Source organism: Neovison vison, chromosome 2 (genome assembly GCF_020171115.1).
Source record: "Neovison vison isolate M4711 chromosome 2, ASM_NN_V1, whole genome shotgun sequence".
In the NCBI taxonomy this organism is placed as follows: Eukaryota; Metazoa; Chordata; class Mammalia; order Carnivora; family Mustelidae; genus Neogale; species Neogale vison.
Window position 1 is genome coordinate 15,290,362 of NC_058092.1, and position 20,161 is coordinate 15,310,522.

At 36.7% G+C, this 20,161-nt stretch overlaps 1 protein-coding gene across 18 annotated transcripts in view; it reads right to left on the minus strand.

The window, feature by feature from the left end:
- EIF4G3 (eukaryotic translation initiation factor 4 gamma 3) overlaps window positions 1-20,161 on the minus strand; it is a 350,821-nt gene that overhangs the window by 245,889 nt on the left and 84,771 nt on the right. For all 18 annotated transcript variants that reach the window (XM_044237357.1, XM_044237358.1, XM_044237359.1 and 15 more), the window contains one exon: window positions 1,910-1,985. The gene's annotated coding sequence lies outside the window, so the exon portion shown is untranslated. Of the gene's footprint in view, window positions 1-1,909; window positions 1,986-20,161 lie in introns of those variants that run through there.

Consider the following 20,161-nt stretch of genomic DNA (forward strand, 5'->3'; position numbering starts at 1 on the left):
TGCTTCAAACAGCATAGGAAAAGCTAACATTATAACATAAACTGACCAAATAGAATAAAATACCTTATATAGAGTCTACAACACAGAAAAAAAGACAAAGGAAACTATACCAAAAAAATGGTTATAGTAGTTGCTTCTAGAACTCACTCAAGATTACTAGAAATTTTCATTTTCTTCTTTTACTTATCTTAATCTTGAAAACAGAAATTGAATGGCAAAGAGTATACTCCTAATTAGAAAAAAAAATGTATTTTATGAGTTATGTCAGACTCAGGACACCTGGGTGGCTCAGTGGGTTAAAGCCTCTGCCTTCAGCTCAGGTCATGATCCCAGGGTCCTGGGATCAAGCCCCACGTCAGACTCTCTGCTCAGCAGGGAGCCTGCTTCCCTTCCTCTCTTTCTGCCTGCCTCTCTGCCTACCTGTGATCTCTGCCTGTCAAATAAATAAATAAAATCTTAAAAAAAAAAATTTATGCCAGACAAATTTAAGGTGCCCTTAAGGTCAGTACTAACAAAACATAACACAACAAAACAAAACCATTTGGCCTACAGAAAGTTTATGCCAGAAAAAAACGAAAAACTGTTTTTCAATGTAAATTCAAAGTTCTCGATTACTATGATGATTAGGCAATTTGTCACCTAACTGGAGTCCATCTGAAGAGTTGGGGTTCAAGTAATTTACAAGTGTTAACTGAACTATAACAGGTGTAAACTGAGACTTGTTTCAGGGAAACCATCCTACCTACTCATTCCTACACAATAACGTTCTAAGTCTTCACAACAATCTTAAAACCTCCAAAACCCATCTACTATCTCATCTCTACTTCTGCTACAGAACACTGTCATACAAAGCTGACTACTGACCACTCCTTTAAGCATATGTCTGAATTTTAACTTCCTAGAAGGCCTTGTGTTCCCTACTCTGCCTAGAGAAGTTCTATGCCTTCCAGCTTAGTGCCACTTCCTCAATGAGTGGCCTCTTCCTTTCCCATCTCTAACTAAAGGTTCTTAACTCCTTTGCATCTCTAACTAAAGGTTCTTAACCTTGGGCTGATGAATGGTCTAACGAACATTTGCAAAATTCTGAAATTATATGTAAACATTGGGTATATGGACTCTTTTGAGAATAAAGCACTGTGGCCACATTCAGATTCTAAAGGTAATTCATAACCCAAAAAGATAAGAATCATTGCTTTATCATACCACATTAGATTACAATGACTTATTTACTCATCTTTCTCACCATTCTGAGTTTCTTTGAAGCACCCTATTTGGAAGATGAGAAACTATTGGTATGATAAACTGAAACAATAAAAAGATGTCTGACTCTTCCACTTTCCTTAAATCCCCTTAGGCTCACTGTGAGACACCTGAAATCTGCTTTTAATTTTATGACCTTCATCCTCTACCTTTTAAATTTCCCTTCATTTATGAATTTGAATTAATCATTTAACATAAAAAATTAAATTTCCCAGATTAAAACCAATGTTCTCACTTCCAAACTTCTTTTGCATTTTTTTGTAATCAGAGAAGGGTAAAAAATGAAAAATCTTTAAATATTAAAAAAAAATTTTTTTAATTTTAGTATCAAAAAAGAAAATTAAAACTCAGTGTCTTCAAGAGTCACAAGATAAGGCCAGAAGTTGATTTACAGAAAGATGAAAAAGGAAGAAAAAGACAACGGTATACTAGCCAATGTATTTTAAGACAATGTTTGTTTCACTATTAAATTATGATGAAGGGGGGAAAAGCCTATTCACCCTTCTTATATTAAATACACCTAATTCAATTTGATTTTAATGAACCTTTGTCAAAAACATTTCATATGCCAATCAAACAAACATTGCTGTGATATCAAAGGCTCATGTGCCAGAAGTTAGGCGCCACAACAGAGACTTCAGGTACTCACCGTGCTGTACACCGCCGAGACAGCAGGAGTGAAGATTCGGTCCTCGAGGGGCTGTTGTACAGGTCCTCTAGGGATTCTAGAAGAGCGAGTTAAGGATAAGAGAACTCAAAAATGCCTTGCTTTAGCATTAACAGAAAATTACCGTCACAAGGTTCTGTCAATGACGCAACTTTCGTCACTCAATTAGTAAGGTTACTCATTTACTTTCCTACAAAACTGGAAAACAAATATTTCAAATTTCTTAATGTAATCAGGTCAATCTCTCCAAAAGTGATTCCCATGATAAACATTCCATGGCAACTCAAAACAAATAAAATTGCACAAGCCTCCACACTTTAGGTCCAGGATGAGACTGTACCACCTTTACTTTCTAGAGAAAAAGACTTCAAGTATAAGCAGGATATTCAGGAAGATACGTGGAAATTACTGACAAAGACACAGTCTGTTCTGCTAACTAAAGAGAAATGGCAATTATAATTGTCTCCTTGTTTTTCTACTTAGCTGCTACTTTCCCCATATCCCCATTAAAAAAAAAAAAAAAAAAAGGCTCTCCAGCATAATATTTAAAATATTTCAGGATGTTGCCAAGACATTCTGTTAAAAGACAAAAGACTATCATTTTATTAAGCTTCAAAACCAAATGATGTGAGCTCCATCTACCTGGTAAAGTGATATTTTACCTCTTTAAGAATGACAACCAGGAAAAAAAAAAAAACAACAACACACACACACAGTCAACCAAAAGATTAATAGCAATTCTCTCCAGACAGTAGGATTACATAACTGTATTGTGTGTTTCTATAATAATTCAAGCGTATTTTTTTTCAAGCGTATTTTTAAAATGACTATGAATATAATAAACCCAAAATGAAATAGAATGCATCCTTAAACCTAACAAATACTTCATATTTGTTGTATCATAATACTTTCTAACGCAATGAAACACTGTGGAAGACAAAATGACAGCTGCAAATAATAACTCTACATGAATCACCACAAATTGATGAAATCTGAATCCTTAGAAGATAAGTCCTTTATATGTAAGTAGCAACAGTTTACTGAGGTGGGAGAGGGAAAATAAAGCAAAAACCCTCAAAGCTGGGGCACCTGGGTGGCTCAGTGGGTTAAAGCGTCTGCCTTTGTCTCAGGTCATGATCCCAGGGTCCTGGGATGGAGCCCCTCTCTGCTCAGCAGGGAGCCTGCTTCCTCCTCTCTCTCTCTGCCTGCCTCTCTGCCTACTTGTGATCTGTCAAATAAATAAATAAAATCTTTAAAAAAAAATTAATAACACTCTAAGAGTCTCTAGACAATTCTTAAAACTAGCAACCTGAAACCACAGTTCAAGTTGTCATAAAAGCCTAGACACAAAGAACTGATTTAAAATGCTGTAAAATTTCAGTAAACAGTTTATTTGGAAAAAAAATTTTTTTTCTTTTTTCTTTCTTTTTTTTTTTTTTTTAGAGAGAGAGAGAGAGAGAGAGAGAGATCACAAGCAGGCAGAGAGAAGGGGAAGCAGGCTCACTGCTGAGCAGAGAGCCCAATGCGGGGCTCGATCCTAGGACCCTGAGATCATGACCTGAGCCGAAGGCAGAGGCTTAACCCACTGAGCCACCCAGGCGCCCCAGTTTATTTGGAAAATTTAAAAAATTAACAAAATGCTTCAAAAAGTAACAAAGCTAAAGCATTTCATAAAGGAACTACTTCATTCAAACTATATATAAGTTTGCAATGTAGAAAACATAAGGCTAACAAGTTCCAGGACAAAAGCTCTTCATAATGAGTCTGTCAATTCTCCCAAAATGAAGATTACCCTTGGCTAAAATAAAACTTTCTTTGAATTACAGCTGCATTGTGGTTACATGAATGGTGGAAAATATAAGACTATTTTTTCTTCTGGTGGAAAATATAAGACTATTTTTTCTTCTGCAAAGCCAACAGCTATTGCTTTTTCTAGTTAAGGCTAATTCTCACACTTTAAGAATAAGTTCTCAAATGAGAGTTCTCAGTACTATGTCCCAAAGGTTGAGGCACACCATTTAAGATTACAAAGGAAGGCTAAGGTTCCTGATTTCTACTAGTTATTTTATTGGCTAAAATATAATTACAAGATTTGTAAAGAGGAGATCATTTTTATGGTCAATAGTCCCAGTAACAAACATTCTTTCTCCTGGGCCACAAATACAGAATGAGGATTTTGTTTTTATTTTATTATCTGTAAACCACAAACAGAACACTGTGGATTGATAAACTGTTTCTTAAAAAGAAGTTCTGAGTAGAAATCACTTATTTTAAAACAAAAACACAGTTCTGTAAAAAAGAAAATAGAGGTCAAGAGATCTGAATCTAAAGTAGCGTGCAAGCCTAACCAACTATGTTGTCTTCACTGAACCATTTTACAGTATCTCCTGTAAACTGAGGTTCAGCAAGAAGTAACTTGCCCAAGTTAACAAGGCTAAATGGTCAGGCTAGGTCTCCCTGAATTGTAAAGATCACACTCTTGTTTAATTTAATTCATTAATTAATAAAATAGAGATCACTCTCTTCCTATTTTATCAGTGTGTCCACAGACAGAACACTTCATTGCATAGTAAAAAACAGTATCACAACCTGGTCAAAATATGGTTGCCCTATCCATATGACAGAACTAAATGAGCAGTTCATCTCATAGAAGCATCAATGAAGTTTCACCCCCAAAATTCCAGAAACTTCCAAATTCTTGGCTCAAACTGAATCATCTGCCCACAGCAAACAAATACCTAGTACTACAGACTGGGCAGGTAATGCATCAGACCAAGTGAACTTATTTTACAAAGCAATTTTCTCCTTCTTTAATTCTTAGTGGTCATGATTGCCTATCTTCATAAATCCTATCTTCATAAATATGCTAAACTCACTGAACTATATACTTCAAAAGTATGAATGTTATTATATGTGAATAATATCTCAATAAAAAATCAACTTTAATAATTTACAAATAAGTTCTTTAGTCCAATTTCCACTAAAAACAGCCTCTACAAATTAGTATGAAATAGGCACTTCTAGACATTTTCTCCATAAATAAGTTAATTCAAAGAAATGACAGGCTTATAAAGCTCTTTCACTACAACATATATCAACCTAATTCTGCCTGCATTTTTTTTAAAGATTTATTTGAGAGAGTGTGTGTGTATGAGAAGGGAGATGGGCAGAAGGAGCTGCTGAGCAGGGAGCCAGAATTGGGACTCGATCCCGGGACTCCAGGATCATGACCTGAGCTGAAGGCAGTTGCTCAACCAACTGAGCCACCCAGGTGCCCCTAATTCTGCCTGCATTAAGCTTATTACCAGCTTTCACCAACCTCTGTATCCTCAGCATAAATCACTGGATGTTCACCTTTTTAAGTTTGGGCTGAAGGTAGCAATCAAATGGCTTCTCAGAGTACCACTTAAAATTCTAATTCAATCAATGAGCAGTGTTGTTTTCATGTTGTTTTTATTTTTTAAATCTTGTAACTGAAATACAGGATGCATACGCTCTTGACACCTCTGTGGTTCAAATTGCTATATATTATATCATTAGGAAATATAGGCAAAATCATTTTTAAAACTAGCCAGATAGGGGCGCCTGGGTGGCTCAGTGGGTTAAGCCGCTGCCTTCGGCTCAGGTCATGATCTCAGGGTCCTGGGATCGAGTCCCGCATCGGGCTCTCTGCTCAGCAGGAAGCCTGCTTCCTCTCTCTCTCTCTGTCAAATAAATAAATAAAATCTTTAAAAAAAAAAAAGAAATACAAATGCAAAATATTTTTAATTCCCCACTTTCATTTTCTATAAAAAATTAACAGATTTCAGAAATAAATAAAATTAGAAGATTAGAGAGTATTAAATATTAAAGCACAACAGACTCTAAATTGATTATTAAAGTACTTACTACATACTCTCCACATTAAATGTCAATTAGGCAGATAAAAAATTTTCAAGACCAAATTTCATCAAAGAAGTTCGAAGACCTATGAGATTACATAATGACCTGAATGTTTCCTACTGAGGTCAGGAAAAAAAGAAGGGACCAATAACTTTTTAAGCATACATGTGTACTGAAATTTCATGAATGATGACCTCTCATTAGGATGAAGCTTCTTGACCAATGGCAATCGTATCTGACCCTGAGTTTGACCTATAATCAGTATTTACTCAAAAGGCAGACTTTGAGAAATTAGAAAACAAGTAATCAAAGTCAACAGAAATCTTCCACCAGTACGCTGAAACACTAATGTTCCATTTACACCTCCCAGCTGAATGTTCCTAAACTTTGCCTGGTCCACTGTAAGAAAATCTACTATCCTGGATCAATGCTCAGCATAAGTAATATTCTTAAAGTGACAGCCTCAAGTTATTATTGCCTCATTGAAAAGGAAAGCAACAGTACAAATCCCATTGCACAAATTACTATAGAGAAGACACAGGCAACTGATTTCAGGAGATGAAAACAAATGATAAAGATCTTTTCCTGCATCATTTCTTATTTAAGCCTTATGGCAATATGGTAATGAGTCAATTTACACCTTCTCTTTTTTTGGATTTTACTTTTTAAAATAATCTCTACACCCAACATGGGCTTGAACCTACAACCCCAAAATCAAGAGTAACATGTTCTGCCAACTGAGCCAGCCAGGAGCTCCTCTCCTTCTTTTAATATACGAAATGGAAAAAGGCATGATAATGAGAAAGGAAGAGAACTTGTATAAAATATAAGGATAAGGGCAGAATTTTTACACTATGTACTGCTTCACAAAGATATCATACATGGGGGTGCCTGGGCGGCTCAGTCATTAAGTGTCTACCTGTCTTTGGCTCCGGTCATGATCCCAAGGACCTGGGATCAAGTCCCACATCAGGGTCCTTGCTCAGCAGGAAGCCTCCTTCCCCCTTTGCCTGCTGCTGCCCCTACTTACGCGCGCGCACGCGCGCTTTCTCTCTCTCTCACACACAAATAAATAAAATCTTTTTTAAAAAATAAAAATTTAAAAAAATTTTAAAATAAGAATGAAAAGATTAATGCATGTCATTATGAAGGATGAAATAGACAGGACTGAATTAATTTGAGGTTGTCAAGTATAGATCAAGTATGTAAAATGTCCCACAAAGTACAACATCCTGAATGATCCTACCCAGCAACTGTAGAAATCTCATGGGTCAAAACGTTAGTAACTGAGTGGACAAAAGCAAAACAGAAACTGCATTCCCAAACCTAAACACTATGACATAACTATTCCTGCTTTAACTCTGGAGTCTATAAGAAAATATATTTTTTAAAAAAGATACCATTGTTCCAAGAAAACCAAAACTTTCTTCATTGTTCTGTATCTTTTCCCCCTAAAACTGCAAGGGAAATAAAACTAGCCAATTTTATTCCTTATTTCAATTCGATTTAATGTTGGACTGTTAATTTGGTCCAAAATCCTTCATTGGAATTCAGATTTTTTCCACTGGTAGAAGGCTAACACAGTTGTTATATCATGTAACACCTCCACCAGGGTCTTCGGCAGCATCCCTTAATTAAACACATTAATATCTCTTCTGCAAAATATGTAAGTATTCAGACTTTGGGCTTTCTGTCCAGAGTTTTTGCTAATTTACCAATAAAAAAAAAGAGTTTTCTGAACCCTTTTATTGGAAACTACAAAAGTACAAAAAGCCTATACCTTCCTTCCCATCCTTGCTCTAAAAGTCTCTAGAAATCACCACATAAATGTTAACTAGGAACCATTATACTGCGTTTTTTTTTTATAAATCTGGAAACACTGGTTTCAAAGTGCGCAGCCAGAAAAGCCCCTGTTCTGGCTCTGGTTTTCTACCAGCTCAGAACTCTGGATTTCTACTAACTCAGAAATTGATTTCCTGACAGTAACATTTAAGTATACCCAGAAACATACGCTGCTTAGATGGGTTAAAAAAATACAAAAACAAAAACAACATTACCGAGAAAATGGCTGCTTACCACGGTGTTAATACTTCTACTCAAGACAAAAATATAAACTTTCTATGAGATAAAGTGATAAAGACACATGAAAAAAAAAAGAAAAATATACTCACAAATTCCAAACCTAGCTTTTAGTTCTCAAGTTTTTAATTCTAAGACAAAAACTTAAGTGTTATACTAACACCCACTTCAGATTAAAACATCGTCAATCCATGTGGCAAAGCAAAAGCAGAAGGCAACAAAGTACCCCTCTTCCATTAAAAATGCCCATCTCAAAGAAACATTAAAAAGGATAAAGTGCAATTAGCAATTCCATTTCCTTCCTACATCTGAATCACTCAAAAAGCCTTAGATAATAACCAAATAAAATATACTGGTATACTAGATTTCTCTTGATATGGATCCAGATAATAACAAGTATGGAACACAAATTTGACAGATTTTAAAAGCTATCCTCCAAAAAAAGAACTGAATGAGCTAGCCATTCACATATGACAAAAGTCAACCTTCACTGGACATTCTATTGCTGGCTTCAAGTTTTTAATAAAACTCTAAACTTTGGAAAATTTAAAGGACTTGACATTTACCTGAACTGGTAGACCATTTTTAAAATGTAATATGAAGATGAGATCATAATTACAATGTTCTGAAATTCTAGTAGTAGAACTTAGGCTTAAAAAGAACCATGACAAGTTAGGAAAGATTGAAAAAGACCTGGAGATGGACGGTGGTTATGGGTGCAGAGCAACATGAATGTACTTAAGGTCACAATACTCCTTTTTAAAATGGTTAAAATAGGGCCAGGGAGGTGCCTGGTCGTCGGTAGAACATATGATTCTTAGTCTTGAGGTCAAGAGCTTGAGCCCTATGTTACGTGTACAGAATACTAAAAAAAAACTTTAAAAATTTTAAGAAGATTAAAATGGTAAATGTTAGGTTATATATGTTAACATAATTTTTAAAATAAATTTTAAAAATAAGAAATTAAAAAACCACAGACTATCGAAGAGCTAAAGGAGATTTTCTTGATTCCTTAAGATCTGGCATTACCATTCTGTACAAAATGTATGGGGATTCTATCAGTGATTCTACCTCTTTCTGATTTTCTACCTTCTTTCTGGGGTCAAAGAAATAAGAAACTTTCTTTTCATAGACATGGTGCAATACACCAGGATGATGCAGACAATGGTGATCGTGTACACCTGTACACAATGCAATCATTTTCAGTCTGTATTCCTAGGAAAGAATGTACACAATCTCCCACATTCTCCCCACATGATAAATCTTCTATCTCTGTGGGTCAAACTGTGGCTCACAAATCCAGACAGAAAGGAAGAAATGACTCGTGAATTTGGGATATTGCTATATATTGTTTCTACATAAAAGAATACTAAAGATTTGTTTTTAACGATAGGGAAAATGACGGTTCTGACTTTGAATAAACAAAAGGAAGGGAACATAGAAAAAACATCCAAACCTTAAAATACATGAACCTCAAGTCACTGAGACGTCAACAAAAGGACTGACAGACGCATCAATGAAACAGACTAGAAAATTCAGAAACAGAGCCATAAAAACCTAGTGAGTTTGCTTTTCACAAAGATGTAAAGGCAATTACATGAATAAACAATATACTTTTCAACAAATGGTGTTGAAATAATTTTAAAAACATATGCAAAACAATGAATCTTTGTCATATACCTTACCCCTTAAACAAAAATTCAAATCATACCATAGACATACTATAAAATTTTAAATGCTAAAACTTTCTGAAAAACCTATAGAAAGAAATAGATGTGACTGTGGACTAAGCCAAGAGTTCTTAGATGTGATAGTAAAAGCATGCTCTTTAAAAGAAGAAAAAATTGATTAACTGGCTATCTCAAAATTAAAATTTTCTACTCTATGGAAGATACTGTTATGAAAAGATAGAATGGAGAAAATACCTACAAATCTTGTATCTGATTAAAGGACTTGTATTTACATTATATAAAGAACCCTCAAAACTCAATAGTAAGACTACCTTTTTTCAAAATGGGCAAAAGATTTGAAAAAATGCCACCTCACCAAAACAGATGTGCAGATGACAGACAAAAACATGAAAAGATGCTAAGCATCATTTGTCAATAAGGAGTGTAAACTAGAACAACAGTGAACTATCACTACACCTATTAGGTCTACAAAATGACAATACCAAGTGCCGAGGATGAGGAATAACTGGAAATCTCATACTTCACTGTTGGCATAGTACAAAATGGTACAGCCACTTGGGAAAACAGTTTGGCAGTTCTTACACAGTTAAGCATAAATTTGTATGTATGACCCAGCAATCCCACTTATACACACTTCCCAAGAGAAATGAAAATTTATCCTCACCCAAATGCTTAAGCACAAAGGTTTATAGCATCTTTATCCATAATGGCCAAAAAAGGCAAAGAGCGCAATTATCTTCAACTGGTAAAAAGATAAAATATGGTACACCCATATAATGGAATACCCCAAACCACTGAAAAGGAATGAATTACTGATAGAACAATGTGAATGATTACCAAATGCTAATTAAGTGAAAGAAACTAGACAAAAAAGGCTTTGGGTCCATTCATACAACATTCTGAGAAAGGCAAAACTATAAGAATGGAATAAAGCTCACTGACTGCCAGAAGCCAGAGAGTGGGGAAAGGTTATCTGCAATGCCAGCGCACTGAAAGACTAGAATTGGGTGATGAAACTTTTCTGTATCTTCAGTGAAGCAGGGTTACAAAACTCCACATTTGTCAGAATTCACTGAACTATATACCTACAATAAATGAAAACTGAGTTTCCCCAAAGGTTAAGCAATAAAGTCACCACGTGACTCAGCAATTTCGCCCCTGGTTATATATCCCAAAGAAATAAAAACACATACCCACACAAACTTGTTATGAATGTTCATATTAGCATTATTCACAACAGCCAAAAGGTGGAATCAACCTAAATGTCCATCAACTAAAGAACATATAAACCAAATGTGGTATACCCATGTAACGAAATTTTATCTGCCAAAACAAAGGAAATGGAAGACCTGACACCTGCTACAACATGGATGAACCTTGAAAACAAAATGTTAAGCGAAAGAAGCCAGTCACAAGGGACTACATATTGTACAAGTCCTCTTAAATGAACTACCCAAATCAGACAAATCTAGAGACAAAACGTATAAACAATAAATTAGTGGTTGCTTAGGGCTGGGGGGATTGATAAAAACAAGGGAAGGAGGAATGACGGCTATAGGGTATATGCTTCCTTCTGAGGTAATCTGAAAGTTCTAAAACTTTGGTGATGGCTACAAAGTCTGTAAATATACTAAAAAAAACACTGAATTGTACATTTCATTGTTTGGGGGGATTTTTTTGTATCTGTATGGTTTTATTAATGTCTTCCCTCTATGTTCATCTTTCATAATGGTACAAAGAGCAAATCACTTCACAGCAAAATCCAACCACACAGAATTCAAAAATGGATACAGACGCTCCTATGTGAGCCCAGCATCCTCCTCCTATCTAAATGAATGAATTTTGTAGTATATAAATTATCTCTCAATAAAGCTGTTACTCAAAAAATGAGTATTATTACATGTAATTTTAAAATAAAATTTTTAAAATAAAATAACTGAACCATCTGGGTGGCTCAGTCAGTTGAGCATCTGCCTTCAGCTCAGATCATGATCCTGGGGTACTAAGATCAAGCCCCACATAGGGAGCAGAGAGCCAACTTCTCCCTCTCCCTCTGCCTGCCACTCCCCCTGCTTGTATGTACTCTCTCTCTCTCTGTCAGATAAGATCTATGAAAAAATTAAAATTAAAATTAAATAAAAATAAAATTTTACAATAATATAAGAACTCCCCAGTGGGGCAAGCACTCTATCTGTTCTGTCTACCACTCTATATCCCCAGAACTTGTTAGAATATCGCAGAAAGGGATCTTATACTCAAAATGTTTCATCAGCGTGATCTAGCCCAATGAAGTTAAAAGTAAGTCTCATCCTAAGAATCCACAAAGCAAACAAGGAAAAGTGTTATGCAACATAATAGGGAAACAGGTATCCAAAAGGAAAATGGGTAGCTCGATTTCTCAGCAAACTGCATTTCTTTCAATGACAGAAAGCAATACAGGATCTTATTAGTATAAGGATCTCCTGAAACCCTACCTAATGACCTAGCAATATGCAAACTTGTCCAACAAGCTTTTTGACATGAACGTTTAAACGTCTCTCTTAGGTAATAAGTGGAAAAGATCCATTTCTACCCATATGCAATAAACCCAAGCCAAAGCACAGGCATACTAAACCAATAGGTCAACACTGCTTGTTGATGTACCAAAGGGGAGATTTAATTAGAGTACCTAGAAATGAGTCAAAGTATTTATGGACGCTAGAAAAATGGTAACACAGATTAAAGCTGACCACTACAAATAACTTCACAAAATAAAGAATCATGGTGAATTTATCAACAGTAAAAACCATACCACATTACAGCTGGAAGTGCCTCACTGCTCTATTCAACCTAATATCAAATGCAGGGATTCCACACACCCAGGGTACACTACTCCACAGGAAAACCCTTCAAATATCTGAGAACTTTATTCTTTTCCAAGTAAAATACACTCACATCCTTTGACCACTCATCAAGAGGCAGACGTGCCATAATGCTGTGAGAGTAATGTGGATCGGAGACAGTTTCCCATTATCAATGACCCAGAGATTACGAAAGCTTTCTTTACTTCATAACTACTTTCTACTTCACATTGTCTATGATAAGCTATTTCCTATACGTTTTCCTCCCATATAAAGTTGCCACAAAGTCATGTCTGAGGCATTCTGTGCATAATAAGCAATCACTTCAATGCACACAGAACACTTGGCATTTGCGCCTGTTTCATTTCATCGAGCAGATTTGGATTTATTTCATTTTGACATCTAACTCTACACTTGATTTTTTCATCTAAGTTACTCAGTAGTGTTAATGTACTATAATAACAGACTAGAAGACAGAGGAGTCCACTAGCCCAGTCTGTATGGCCACGTGAACTCCTCCTATTCTCACTTCCTGTCCCTTTCCATACTCCAAATACTGCCAACTACTCCATCCCGTACATCTAATGTTCACTATTTAAACAGCAAGGAAGCAACCAAAAAGGAATGTTAATTCCTCTGTGCTCCCTAACTATTGCTCAACTTTTTAAAATTCTGATTTTAGACTGTAGAAAAGTTGTAAAGAATTCCCAAAAGAATACTGAACACAATTCATTTCATCTAAAGAAGGATGAGTGAATGGTGACTACGAATACACACTTAACAGTAATAAAAAGGTGAAAGAGAAGTAGTAAGATCCATTAACTGGAGGAAGACAGCAGAGGAAATAAGACTAGTTAGGAGACTATACCAGTGTCTAGGTAAGAGATGATTATGGCTCGAAAGACTGTAGTGGAAATAAAAAGAAAAAGCCAAGTTTAAACAGTAAAATCAACAGGATTTGCTACTGCATTGAGAAGGAAAGGAGGGGCTAAATTGGTTAAGCATCTGACTTAAGCTCCGTTCATAATCTTAGGGTTCTGAGAACCAGCCCAGTGTCAGGCTCTGAGCTCAGCAGTGAATCTGCTTGTCCCTCTGCCACCCGCCCCGACTTGTACTTTTTCTCTCAAATAATAAACATATTTACATTCACTGAATTCTCATATTCAATAGCCATCTTCAAATCATTTAATTCTCTTCAAAGGGCTCTTATTTGAAAATCCAAATGCTATAATTAAGCACGGATTTAAGAATAACTTTCTTTTAAGATTTTATTTACTTGAGAGAGAGAGAGAGAGACAGCCAGAGAGAGAGCATGAGCGGAGGGGCAGAGGGAGAAGCAGACTCCACACTGAGCAGGGAGCCCAATGTGGGGCCCAATCCCAGGGCCCTGAGATCATGACCTGAACCGAAGGTGGACCCTTAACCAACTGAGCCACCCAGGCATCCCACAGAATACCTTTTTCATATTATTCACTACCACATCTAGCAAATGTGCTTTGGTTCTTTCTTACTGTCTACAGCCAGTCAGTGCGAAAACACTTGACTTTCTCTTTTTTAACTAGAAAAAGCACAGAATCCAAATACAGGAAGAATAAAACACAAATACAAGTACCTTACCTAAGCCTAGCATTTTGGATCAATCCTACAGAATTATAATATTCAAGGCAAGAGTATTACCTATTACCTATTAAATCAGGTAATAAAGATATGTTTTTTTTAACTCTGAGTTTTTTGTTTTTTTTTTTTAAAGTAATCTGTATACCCACAGAAGGGCTCAAACTCATAACCTTGAGATCAAGAGCTGCGTGTTCTTCAGACTGAGCCGGCCAGGTGCCCCATAAATGAGGTAATGAAAATTTAATGTTACAGGCAATAAACCAAATGGAACCCCAGAAATATTTTAGGGTAAAATTAATAATTTGGATTACTTTTTGACTGTATTGTACATCCCTGGGCACTGACAAACAAGTGACACATTAGGAAGGGCAAGTATTTTGGAAGTGGGAAAGAAAAGAATTTGAGTCCCAGCTTCCTCGTTTACTAGCTAGGTTATCTTGGGAGAAATGATCTGATCTCCTCAAACCTGTTTACTCAACTATACTTTGTGGGAATGCTGTAAAGATTTAACAAAGTAAAGTTTATAATTTGAACAGCACATAGAGTAGGTAATAATTATTATAAATAGCTCTTCATAAACATTGTGATGTTCCTTTCTCCGGGCCACTCAAATGGCAAGGTATTAAACTGTTTCCTAGCAACTTGCTAACCACCAGAGAACTCTCCTACTTCATTCTGCAGAGCTTAGAAAAGCTAGGGCGAAAGATGTGGTAAGGAAAAGAAGGTCTTTCGGAGCTTCTGACAGATACTGCGAGATGAAAAGGGAAGCTAGAAAGAATGCAATCTGTTCCACATCTGACAAAATTCTGAAAGATACTGATGGACTTCTGCAACTTGGATAGTGAGCTTTTAAACAGACATTTATTTGCCTCTTCAAAGATTTTTCTCTCTCCTATGAAACTTCTTGATTCTGAACTGTTCTTCCCAAGGTGAGCAGCTAATCAGACAGATTTTTTTTTAAAGATTTTATTTATTTATTTGAGTGAGAGAGCGAAAGAGAGAAAGCATGAGAAGGGAGTACAGGCAAGAGGGAAAGGGACAAGCAGGCTTCCCACTCAGTCCCTGGACCTGGAGATCATGACCAGAGCTTAAGGCAGACACTTAACCCACTGAGCCACCCAGGCAACCCCATGAGTTCTCAGCTCAAAGTTTATATGGAAGAGTGTCAGGTGAAGGAAACTGCTTTCCTAATTTATATGTGAACTAACGTCATTAGCCAAATTAATTCACCCAACTATCACGTGAAGTGATATTCAGGTTACTGAAAATACTTGATCCCACCAGGCCAGCTATCAAGGAGACTTATACAGAAAATCAATACCCTTTTAGGAACAAAACCTATCTCCAAAGACCCCCGCCCACTTAAAATTCACGTCAATCTAATTTTTCTCAAAAAAAAAAGATCTGATTAAAAACCAAAGGTGGGGTGACCTGGGTGGCTCAGTCGGTTAGGCATCTGCCTTCAGCTCAGGTCATGATCTCCGGGTCCTGAGACTGAGCCCCACATCCGGCTCCTGGCTCAACAGGGAGTTTGCTTCTCCCTCTGCCTCTGCCCCTGCTCATGCTCATGCTCTCTCTCTCTGTATTGCTTTGTCTCAAATGAATAAATAAAATCTTTAAAACAAAAATCTATAACCTGGTTATCCATTAACATTTATTATAGGGCACCTGGGTGGCTCAGTCATTAAGCTTCTGCCTTCAGCTCAGGTCATGATCCCAGGGTCCTGGGATGGAGCCCCACATCGGGCTCCCTGCTCAGTGTGGAACCTGCTTCTCCCACTCCCCCTACTTTGTTTCCTCTCTCGGTGACTCTCTCTGTCAAAAAAATTAATTAAATCTTAAAAAAAAATTATTCCTAGGGACGCCTGGGTGTTAAGCATCAGACTCTTGATCTCAGCTCAGGTCTTGATCTCGGGGTCATGAATTCAAGCTCTGTGTTGGGAATGAATGCTGTACATGGAACATACTTACAAAATGAAAAAATTAAAATTAAAGAAACTTATTCCTGTCATACTTTTTAAGGGCTGGGACCAATTTCTTCTATCGCTTGGTACTTAGAAATATTTAATAAATTTGATGGTTTGGGAAATTTAAATATTTGTGAAGCTGTATTATATGACTGCATATGTTCAGAATACCTCTGAAAAACCACATAAGGACCTGATAATAGTAGCTGCCTCTGAGAAACACAACTAGGGACTAAGGGAAAAAGGGTTTAATTTTTGCTATATACAGACTTTTGTCCTGTTGAATTTTTTTATCATCTGTAAACATTATTTTATAAACATAATTTTTAAAGTACTAAGTTAAAAGATGCTTATCACTGGCTTGGTGAATATAAAACTAACAGAAATATTATACTTGTCACTTGTATAAATATCTACAAGGTATCTATGCTGATATCTGGAATATGCTTTGCCCCCAATATATCATTTCATCATCGGAGTTACTGCTCAACTTAATTGGAAGGAGGAAGACATGAGTTCAAGATAGTAAGACTATGCAGGATGGGGTCCACAATAGTGGAGGAGACCTTAAATTTTGTCTAGTCCCAGGAATTCAGCTAGATAGCTATCAAATAATTTTTTTTTAATTTATTTGACAGAGAGAAATCACAAGTAGGCAGAGAGGCAGGCAGAGAGAGAGGAAGGGAAGCAGGCTCCCTGCTGAGCAGAGAGCCCAATGCGGAGCTCAATCCCAGGACCCTGGAATCATGACCTGAGCCAAAGGCAGACGCTTTAACCCACTGAATCACCCAGGTGCCCCGCTATCAAATCATTCTTAACACCTACAGAGAACTCAGCAGGAGACCTAAGAAAAGAAGCTTCAACTCTACAAATAGAAAAGTGACCACTTTTTGCAGGAATGACAATACCAAAAAAGAGCATAAGAGGCAGTACTAACTGCCAGGGACCAAATCAGTATGGGTATACTGATGTTGGAAGGTGCTGTACCAGAGTTGACAATAGCGATTTTAAAGATAGTAGCTGGGCTTGAAAAACAAAACAAAACAAAACAGAAGACACGAGAGGATCCCTTTCTGAAGAAATAAAAGAACTAAAATCTAACCAAATAGAAATCAAAAAGGTTATTAATGAGATGCAATTAAAAATGGAGGCTGTAACTGCAAAGATAAATGAGACAGAGAGAATTAGTGATACAGAAGACAAAATGATGAAGAATAAAGAGGCTGAGAAAAAGAGAGATAAACAACTACTGGATCATGAGGGGAGAAACACAACCATGCAGAAAAAGTGACTACACTGGACTTACTGAGACACAGTACAGTGGTATCTGATACGACTCCTTTAAGAGAGAATTTTTCAATAATTCTAATATTGCAGCCTCTGAATAAACCATCCCACGACTACCAGTATACTTCTGTGTACAAAACATCCCAACCACTCTTTCCTATTACTTCTTTTCCAAATGTACAGTACAACGCTAGTTATACTGTCCTCTGCAAAGATGTGTTTTAATTATTCCATCCAAAAGCCAAATTGTTATATATCAAACTCTACTACATTAAACACTTTTTGTATTTAAAAAAATCCTACTGGCTAAAATGGGTCAATCTATACCACCTCTACTTCTACATAGCAACAGTCCAATTACTTACTAACGTGCAAGCTAACTGTCGGCATACAATTCCAACCTATGAATTCATTCAATTTCCTCTCTATACCACTTTTGTAATTTTTGTAGAAGCAATCTTCACCTTCCCTTTCCCAAGGCCATGGCCACCACCTCAATTCAGATCTTTATTTTCTACTTGCGTCAGCTGCCTACATTTTCCTAACTAGAGAATCTTCCTCTTCAATACATAAGTTACCATCATCAGCTCAGTCTTCCTGAACAACACTGGTCCACAATGAACAATGACTCTCCATCTGTTTTTTACTTCTAAATGCGTATCTTGTGTTTTGATTACCTGGAAGTTTTCTCCTAAATAACAGACAGGTTCTTTCCTGACTGCTCTTAAAACTCCCAAAGCCTAGAATGCTTTCCCCCTTCCCTCCACTAATCTGAATCTTCTCAACTCGCAACTGCTACCTGGATTAAATTCCTGGTTTCTCTACCTTGTTGTAAGAAATCCCATCTTTCTTCCTTTCATTTAGCTTCCATTACCCTATTATTTGGAAAAGGAGACAGGAAATACCTCAAAGAACTGTTGTAAGGATTAAATACAATATATAATCTTTATAAAGATCTTTGTACATACCAGGTGTTCAATAAATGGTATCCTCCTATATAAGAGAACACTAATTAGACACTTTCTCATTTTCCTTATGTAAATGTCCTTTCTCCAACTAGTCAAAAGAACTTTTTTATAAAACCCCTGGTTGAAGAATTCACCAAGCGACTCTGTTCCAAAGTTATTAAGAATCCAAATCTGTTTAATTCTTTTTGTACTGAAAAAGGCTTTTAAGGTAGGGATTATTCTCGAAAATAAGTCTTGGTCTGAATGACCAAAGGGATCACTTCCTCAGGTGAAGACTGGAAAGGACACGGCGTTCCAGGCAGCCCAAGAATCACCCAAGAGTACAGATACTGCTTCAAAGATGAAATCAAAGTACCTAAATACTATAAACTCCACTGTCTCTTGCAGCCAGCCTACCCAGCTGCAGGCACCACAGATCAGTCTGTAAAGAGAGGCCACCAACAACCCAGATGACCCATGTTTAGAAGACTCCAGTAGGAATACAGAGCAAGGGAATAGGAAAAGAAAAAGAAAAAAAAAAAGGAAAAGAAAAAAGAAAAATAAGAGCTAAATTCCCCCATTTTCCCCTACCCACTCATGTTGCATGGGAGGAAGCAGACAGAATGCAAAGTAAGTAACCACTTTTAGAAGAGTAAGACCTGACTTTGAATCTCCATCCCCCTACTTCCTCATAAATAGCAACAGCCATCTCACAAAATTATTATGAAGATTAAGCTTGATGTACACTTCCTAAAATATGGCAGACTTTCAACTGATACTGTTTCCATTCCCCATGTCTTTGACTTCCATGCTATCCTTTAAAAAGTACAGAAGAAAAACTTTATGACAAAAGAGGAAGGACACAAAACAGTATAAATGAGAATATTATAGAAGTATCACCTTAGATATAACTTAATATTAACTGAAATTAAATCTAAGAGAAAAGTAGGCAATAAAGACAAATGTTTTATATGATTAAGAATCTGAACTCTCAAGGCGCCTGCGTGGCTCAGTGGGTTAAGCCGCTGCCTTCGGCTCAGGTCATAATCTCAGGGTCCTGGGATCGAGTCCCGCATCGGGCTCTCTGCTCAGCAGGGAGCCTGCTTCCTCCTCTCTCTCTCTCTGCCTGCCTCTCTGCCCACTTGTAATCTCTCTCTGTCAAATAAATAAATAAAATCTTTAAAAAAAAAAAAAAAGAATCTGAACTCTGAGGGACACCTGGGTCACTCAGTTGGTTAAGGATCTCTCAATTTCAGCTCAGGGTCCTGGAATCAAGCCCTACCTCAGGGCTGTGCACTCAGCAGGGAGTCTGTTTCTCTCTTTCTCCCTTTCCCACTAACCCCTTCCCACACGTGCACTCTCTTTCTCTCTCTCTAAAAAAAAAATAAATCTTTAAAAACAAAAAAAATACGAACTCTGGGGGGCTCCTGGGTTGCTCACTCGTCATGATCTCAGAGTCCAGAGATCAAGACCTGACTCAGGCTCCAAAGTGGGCACAGAGCCTACTTAAGATTCTCTCTTTCCCTCTCCCTCTGCCCCTTCTCCCACCTCATTGTGAGCACGTAGTCTTACTCAGGAAAAAAAATAAAAAAGAATATGAACTTTGATGTTAAGATGCAAGATTCAAACCCTGACTAGCTGTATGATTCTGGCAAGTCACTTAAAGTTACTGAGACTCGATTTTGTTATCTATAAATGGGAATAATAATAGCACAAATACTGATGAAAATTACATAACACATATGAAGTGTTGGATATAATCCCTAACAAAGAATTTATAACATCTAAATTAATAGATTATGATAAGAATATTTTTTCCTCCTGTTAAAAAATAACTTCATTAAAATAGAAGGATTAAGAAATGGCAGTTTTAATTATTGAGACAATCTACTTCAGTGTTTCTAAATCTTTATGGTCTCAACAC